The 7500-nt window shown below is 39.8% G+C and overlaps 1 pseudogene; it reads left to right on the forward strand.

The window, feature by feature from the left end:
- The first annotated feature begins 7355 nt into the window (after positions 1-7355).
- The window catches only part of LOC138040461 (uncharacterized), a 1179-nt pseudogene continuing 1034 nt past the window's right edge, over positions 7356-7500 (forward strand).

A 7500-nucleotide genomic window follows, 5' to 3' on the forward strand; every position in this document is an offset into this window, starting at 1 on the left:
GGTAAGTCTGTACTTTTGGTCAAGAGATCCTAATTTTGTGAGTTTCCTGCGCATACTTTGGCCATGTCTTGGGAAAGTGTGTGTGGCTTTTGGTGGCTTTACTAAAAGACATTGAAGGATTTTATTTTTTAATTGGAATGACTGGGGCCAAGGAAATGGTGACGTGTGTAAGGCCAAAGACCAAAAAAATTCAATTAAGGAGGCTCACTAGAGTTTTATGGCTGCGCGCAAGCTGGGCACTGGTATGGCGCGTAAATCCTGAATCGTGTATGTTCTTCCAATCTTTATGACGGCAGCGTGACCAAATCTGTAAAATTAACTGCTAATTTTCTCGCATTCCCTTGGGTAAAATTTGTTTTAAATTGGCTCAGTTCTAACCACATACAGTTCCTATCAACTACCCTACATTTGTTAAAATCTGTCTGAATACAGTAAAGGAAAAGACAGATTACAGAATATTGGCAAAAGCGTCTCAGCGACCTTGACTTTTTACCGCTTCAAAATGTCAGGCAATATCATTTCCATAATGTGGCAAAGAACAAGAAAATTCGCCGAAGAAAACTATAAATATTAAGGAATTTAGACGAAAAATTGAGGTATATCTGCCTGTCATTAGATGTGATGTTGCCATGACAACGTCCATAATCTAAAAATTAACACCCAAAAAATAATCCATATTATATCGGTACCCATACTGGTAAATCTCTACAGGGAAACCTTCAAGAGAAATTAACTAGGTTTCTTTCCTGTATTGACGGTATTCACAAATACTCTAGGGAGGCACCTTAAATACATCATGGCAAAAAGCCCGAAAGGATCCTATGGCCTACGTGCGGCAAAACGCTACCTTAAAAGTGATTACAGGGTAAGTTTTCTCATTGATCATTTAGATCGCACTAATGAGAAACCGCTGTAAACGGAGATGCTATCACGAGCAGTGGTGTACATTTATACGCTGCTTCAAAAGCTTAACTTATATCCACCCCAAGTTCTCAAAAATTAGAGGTTCCTGTTAACTAAAATGTGTTGCTGGTGAAGCATGCAAACTTTTTATCATACTTTTCTGGCATATAGAAGCTTGTAGCTTTGAATCAATGAAAAAAACAAAAACAATAAAAGAAGTGAATTAACAAAATTAATACATCGCGCAGGTTGATGTTGAAGCATTCGTCGGTTTTGTTCTATCCATTGATTTAATTGATTTAAGAATAGAGCATGTATAAGTTCATTTTCGGTTTTTTAATCCTTAAACAGTAAGAGAACTGAGAAGTCTTGTTTTCAATTGCAGGTGCATGTTTGTGAGGGTTCAACTGTGGCAGATCGTTGCAGGTTGTTTGCATTGAGTGATTGCAAAGATCCTGCTTTTTATGATGACTGCAAACACTGACGACTGTTGCGATCGCTGCGAGTTGTTAGCATCAACAATGGATGATGAAATAGACAACACACTCGTTAAAAATGAAAGCAATTTATCAGATGACGATTGTGAAGAAATGCGTTTCTTAGTAAAAGAAGCAAAAGCTCAAATAGTATCGTGGAAGGCACATATTTTACGCTCAATCCACCAAGATTCAGCAAGGATTAACTTCCTGGAATCACTAAACGAATCCTCTGTCCTTGTCATCCAGGACTGGGCCAGGAAGTAGTTGCCACGGAAGTACCGCGAGAGCCAGACAGACTAGTTTGGAAAACGAGGAATTCCTTAGCATATCAGTGTTGCGTTTACGAGAGTAGATGGCGAAATACAGATGCTGACATTCTGCCATATTTTTAAGGCCTGCAGTCAGGATAGCAATGCCATTCTCGCAGTAATGGCAGACATGATCCAGCAGCTGAAATCCATCATGCCAAGCTTGACAACCGTCTACTATAGGCAAGACAATGCCGGCTGCTATCACTGCGGGCACGTCATTATTAGCTCAAGCAAATTAGGCCAAAAGGAGGGCATCGTACTCAAGAGGCTGGACTTTTCAGATCCACAGGGAAAGGGTGCGTGTGACCGCAACGCAGCGACCATCAAGTCTCACATGAGAGTCTTCCTACATTCAGGAAATGACATCGAGACACCAGAACAGATGTTCAAAGCCATGGTATCTTTCGGTGGAGTGCCTTCACTTAATGTCACGCTTTGTGAACCGTTTACAAGCGTGGAAACTCCAGCATTCAAGATAGATGGTGTAAGCCTTTTATCCAACATAGAGTATTCAGCTGAGGGGATTCGCGTGTGGAGGGCGTACGGAATCGGTCCGGGTAAGATCGTGTATCAACAGCAGTCTTCTGGACAAGGTTCAGGCGCTTTACCGGCCCTTGTGGTAGCCCAAGTACACCGAAGTAATTTTTCATCGATAAAAGGGCGAACTGCTTCCGCGAAGCCCTCAGGGGATGAAAAAGAATCCACAGGCTCGGGAGGGGAAGATGCTTCGACTAGCCTTTTTGCTTGTCCGGAGGACGGATGTATAAAAAGGTTCATTAGGCATTCCTCAGTGCTTCGTCACTTGGACTATGGTAAGCACCAATATACCCTTGAGCATGAAACCTTATACGAAAAAGCTGCTGTCCAATATGCAGAACAACTGGAAGGACAAGGAGCCACTATGGTACCCGTCGTTAAGTGTCCCTACCAAACACGCCAGTGCACGAAATCTGGATATCGGCTGGGCGCTGAAGGTAACTGGACCTCGACGTACTAGGTTCACTGTTGCACAACAGTCATATCTTACCAAAAAGTTCAAACTCGGAGAGATGACAGGGTAAAAAGCTGATCCGGCATCAGTGGCTCGATCTATGATGCATGCAAAAGATATCAATAGTACCAGGATGTTCCACAGCCAATCAAATAGGAGGATTCTTTTCACGTCTTGCGTCAAAGAAAACTCTCCGTGACGAAGAAGCTGAAATCGAGGTGATGGAAGCTGCAAGATATGAGGCTGACATTGATACCATGATATCCCAAGTGGTTGACGATCTCACACCAAGGCACCCGATTGTGTTTGACTCTTTCAACCTTTGCGAACTGTCCTCTACAGGGAAACTAAACACCCTTTCAATCCCACTCCTAAGAGAGATGTGTTGTCACTTTGGTATCGCTGTTGACGACATCAAGGTTAGGCGCCGGAAACCGTACATCGAAAAATTAAAAACGCTCAGTGATAAGTGTACTTGTAAGCAGCTATGATTAAAGTAGTATGTATTGGATTAAGTAAATTATATCCAAACCAGAATTCGACATTTTCTTTTCAAAGTTCTGGTCAAGTTTTCGTTTCTTTGCTGCCCGTGATTCTGTATTATTTCACAATGCAATGTATGATAAGGAATTTCAAGATAACATTTGCTAATTGTTTTCACAATACGCAGTTCTGTATACGAGTTTAAAAAACGGGACATTGGACTTTCATACTTGCGATTTGGTGGGGTTTAAAATCCTTAAAATTGCCAAAAACCGTAACATCGCCTGGATTAATGGGGTAGCATTTTGTTCTGAGCAGTCTTGTGACTGCTCTCTTTGAACGTTTTATGTTGTGCGTGCAATATAGTTAGTGGCACTTTTTGACACCTTTTTCCCCAAACTTCCCGTTGGCCGTTCTCGTCCTCGTTATTGCATCTCAGTTTGTCACGGTTCTTTACGCGCTGACGATTTTATTCTTTTTCAAAGTTGAACTTAATCGAATATCTAGTACGTGCGCAGCGTTTTACTGAAGGGACCCGATATGCTACTTTCGTGTATTCAGAACTCACTTATCTCGCGAAACAGTTAGGAATACAGTTTAAAATAGTAGGGCTCAATTTTTTGTCTCCATTAGGAGAGCCTGACTGGGGTTTATTACGTCCAAATCGTTGCGTGACATCCTTAAGGTTTTTAATAAATTCTGATTTCAACCTTAACAGGTTGAAATCAGAATTTATTTTACCACAACGACAACGTAAAGTTTGTTTCCTTCATTTCGCACATAATTTAAAATTTAGGCTTGATGCTTCCAAATAAATATGAAAAACAAGCGCAGGATTACTGTGAAATTGATAATGATAAGTCGCTCTTCATTCCTCACTTTAAATTAAATATACACGCAAATATGTTTTCTACATGTTAGTTCAAGTGCAAAAAGCCCTTTAAATCTTGCAATCGCATTCATAATACGCCAGTAATTAAGAAACGAAAGATATCATGAGCAACTGAAAAGAAGTGGCAGAAGTCACGGCTTGACTTCCGTGACACCATTTACACATGCTGTGACTTTGCCGATTTTGAGGGTGTTGATAGTCGGCGCTGATAAAAAGCCCGGCGCTAATTTTTATATCCGGATTAAGACCAACGTTTCTGCTAACTAAATCTAAATTTCGGGCGATTTGCTATTTTACCGGGAATGGATATTTCCTTCTGAAAAGATGCACCGAGCCGGGAATTTCGACCACGCAAGATTTTGCTAATTTTTCACGGCTTTCCCTGAATTTCTCTTTCGACACAGAAGTGAATGTTTAGGCTCGAATTACTCGTTGACACGTATTAAAGAAGTTTTTGGGCACAAATGTGAGGTTAAAAGCGATGCGAACTGAAAATGGGGATTGATTTGAATTTAGCATCTTACGCTAAAATGGCGGCGTTTTCTCTGATCGCGGGGGCCGAACAGAATTTCGTCATTGTCGGGAATTAAAATAAATCTTTCAAGAAAAAAATCCCACCACGTTTCTTACAGTATGATAGGCTATCTTTGTATGAAATATGAAGAATTTGTTTTTTTCATCATGTGCCAACCTTTTTTATTTTCGCTCGGTTTTAGTGGACATTTCCTCTTAAGTATCTTTCAAAAATGCACGGTTACCCCCAACTTTCTTGTTGGATACCAAGAGTACTTACGAAGATCTACTTTCTTCGGATAGTTTTAAGCCGCGCAAAAATATCCCTGTATGAGTAAGCATCGGCGATAGGAAATCCGAGTATCTGGAGATGCGCAGAACGTATGCGCAATAACAATAGTAGGCACCGTCCTTAACTCAATTAAGCTTCCTTGGCAACTATTGTAAGACGCCGCTAATGGGTAAGCAACGAAAAGGCCCCGGCGCTTTGTAGAGATATGAAAATTGGGATAGTGTTGAAATGTTTATTTTCCTGTGCAAAGACAAAAGCATCCCAGAAGACATTTTCAAGGACACGTGGATGTGGCATTCCCGGTTTAATATATATGGGTTATTGACCAAGCGTGAGGTCAAGATGGCTGGATATTGGCCAAGCTCCTTTTTTGCGTGTTTATGGACCGAGACGAAGTCGAGGTCCATAAATACACAAAAAAAGAACGAGGCCAATATCCAGCCATTTTGACCGAACAGGCTTGGTCAATGAAGGATTTATTATATGGGATAAAACACGAAAAAAATTATCTTTGATCTTGGGGGACCAAGCGAGAAATCCCGAGCGGGCAGTAAAGCTCCATTTTGCCCGCTCGGGTAGCCAATCACAGCGCTGGATTTGGTTCATCTTGCCTGCTCACGGAGCTGGTCATATAACGAAATGTGTTAAAAAACTTTGCATCTGATCTCAGCTTAAAAAATTTGGTTATACACAGATAAAAAATAGTCTTAAAACTGAATTTTCGGTTCCCACTGCAGCCTTCTTCAGAGTAAAATATGCAGCTCTGAGTGTGAGTTTGTCATTTAAATGTTCCCTCTGGGGTTTCATCAAGGTTTTGTAAACAGAACGGAATGACTTCCGTTCATTCACTGCATTGTTTTCTTTTGTAGAGTGCCACGATTCCAGGAAAATTCTTTCGTGCCAATTGTTTTGTTTAAGACTATTTTTATCTGTATATAACCAAATTTTCTAAAATCAGATCAGATGCAACGTTTTTTAACACACTGTCAGTATATTATCATGATGACTGATCGCCTTTCAAACATTTACCTGTTTTTTTTTTACCTTTGTTTCTTGGATATGTCGTCGGTAATTCGTAATTAATGAATTCGCCCATCACTTGAAGATTAGTCCTTATTTGGCTGTTATGATATTAAAGAAAATTGAGCAACCTGGAAGTTTATTTGACGAGAATGCTTATTAGTGTAATCTCTCATACGGCCCCCACATGTGAAGTGAGCAAAATGCTGATTTTTTAAATCCAAACAAAAACTACACATGTCCTCGCTGTTAAGTATAGTTGTGCGCAGAATTCAATGTGGAGGGCCCAGGTAGAGGAATGGCCGTTTACAAACGGAGCAGCTTTAACGTAAGGCAATTGATGTTGAGGCGGGGAGAGAACAAATCTGTACTGAATATGAAAAGGGCGTTGCATAGTTTGGTGTCGTTATAGAATGTAGGGAGTGGAGGTTTGATTATGGCGGCCACGGTGGTGTACCAGTCAAAACAGAAACTAAAGGAAACTCAAGTTAATTTGTACAGCAATGTGGCCACCGAAATGTAACATACTGCAAGGGATGAAGTTTGTTAATCTTGAATAAAGTAATGAATAACCAGTTATGTTGCATGGTTTGATGTCAGTGCTTTATTTAGATGTCCTTGATCTGGATTATGTAATCGCAGATATCTGTAAATAATGATAATAATAGTAATAATGATATTAATAATAGTAATAATAATAATAATAATAATAATGATAATAGTAATAATATATTAAACTTCTATAGTGCCTTAATTATTAAAATATTCTAAAGCGCTTTACAATCTAAAAATAATAATACAATCGTATGTAACTATCTATAATTAAATACGAACAAATGTAAAATATAATACCACTATAATACAAATATCCTAATAAAACGCTTTCCTGAAAAGGTGGGTCTTAAGTCCTTTTTTTATAAAAGGCCATATTCACATGTTCTAAGTGATAATGGCAGAGCATTCCAAACAGTAGGACCTGCGTGCGCAAATGCGCGTTCACCTAAGATCTTACACGTGGAACTTGCATAAAATTTCCAGAATCAGATCTCAAACTATACCTAGTAACAAGTTTATCATTAATTAGCTTCTTGATATACGTTGGACCAAATCCATGCCGGGAACTCCTTAAAAACTAGTAGCGCAATCTTAAATTCTAGTCCATACTTAATTGGCAACCAATGAAGCCGCTTAAAGTGCCACTAAAACGAAAAACGACCCTTTTCTTCTGACTTTTTTTCAACATAAAGTAGTAGTGTGGGTTCCGAAAGAAACATCCATGTTAAAATAAAGCTACAGAAATGCTTTTACCCTCACATTTTGTCGGACTGAAATTACGATTTTTCCGTCCGCCATTGCTGAAATCGTGTTCCATACGAGCCGACAATTTTTTCAGCGGCTGATCGCATCGTGACGTCAGATTCTCATCACGAGCATCTTAGAGACCATCGTGTCAAGAGAATCTAAGAGGAATATGTCGAGTTCAGAGGATGAAAATACGCAGGTTTCGTCAGAAGATGAGTCAGAATATTTGTCTGACGCCTCAGAGAATAGTTTTGTATCGGCGGCAGGGGATTTTGTGCCATACGACGAAAGTATAGAGCCGGTAGCGAACGAAG

The sequence above is a fragment of the Montipora capricornis genome, chromosome 3, assembly GCF_036669925.1.
Source record: "Montipora capricornis isolate CH-2021 chromosome 3, ASM3666992v2, whole genome shotgun sequence".
NCBI classification, from domain to species: domain Eukaryota; kingdom Metazoa; phylum Cnidaria; class Anthozoa; order Scleractinia; family Acroporidae; genus Montipora; species Montipora capricornis.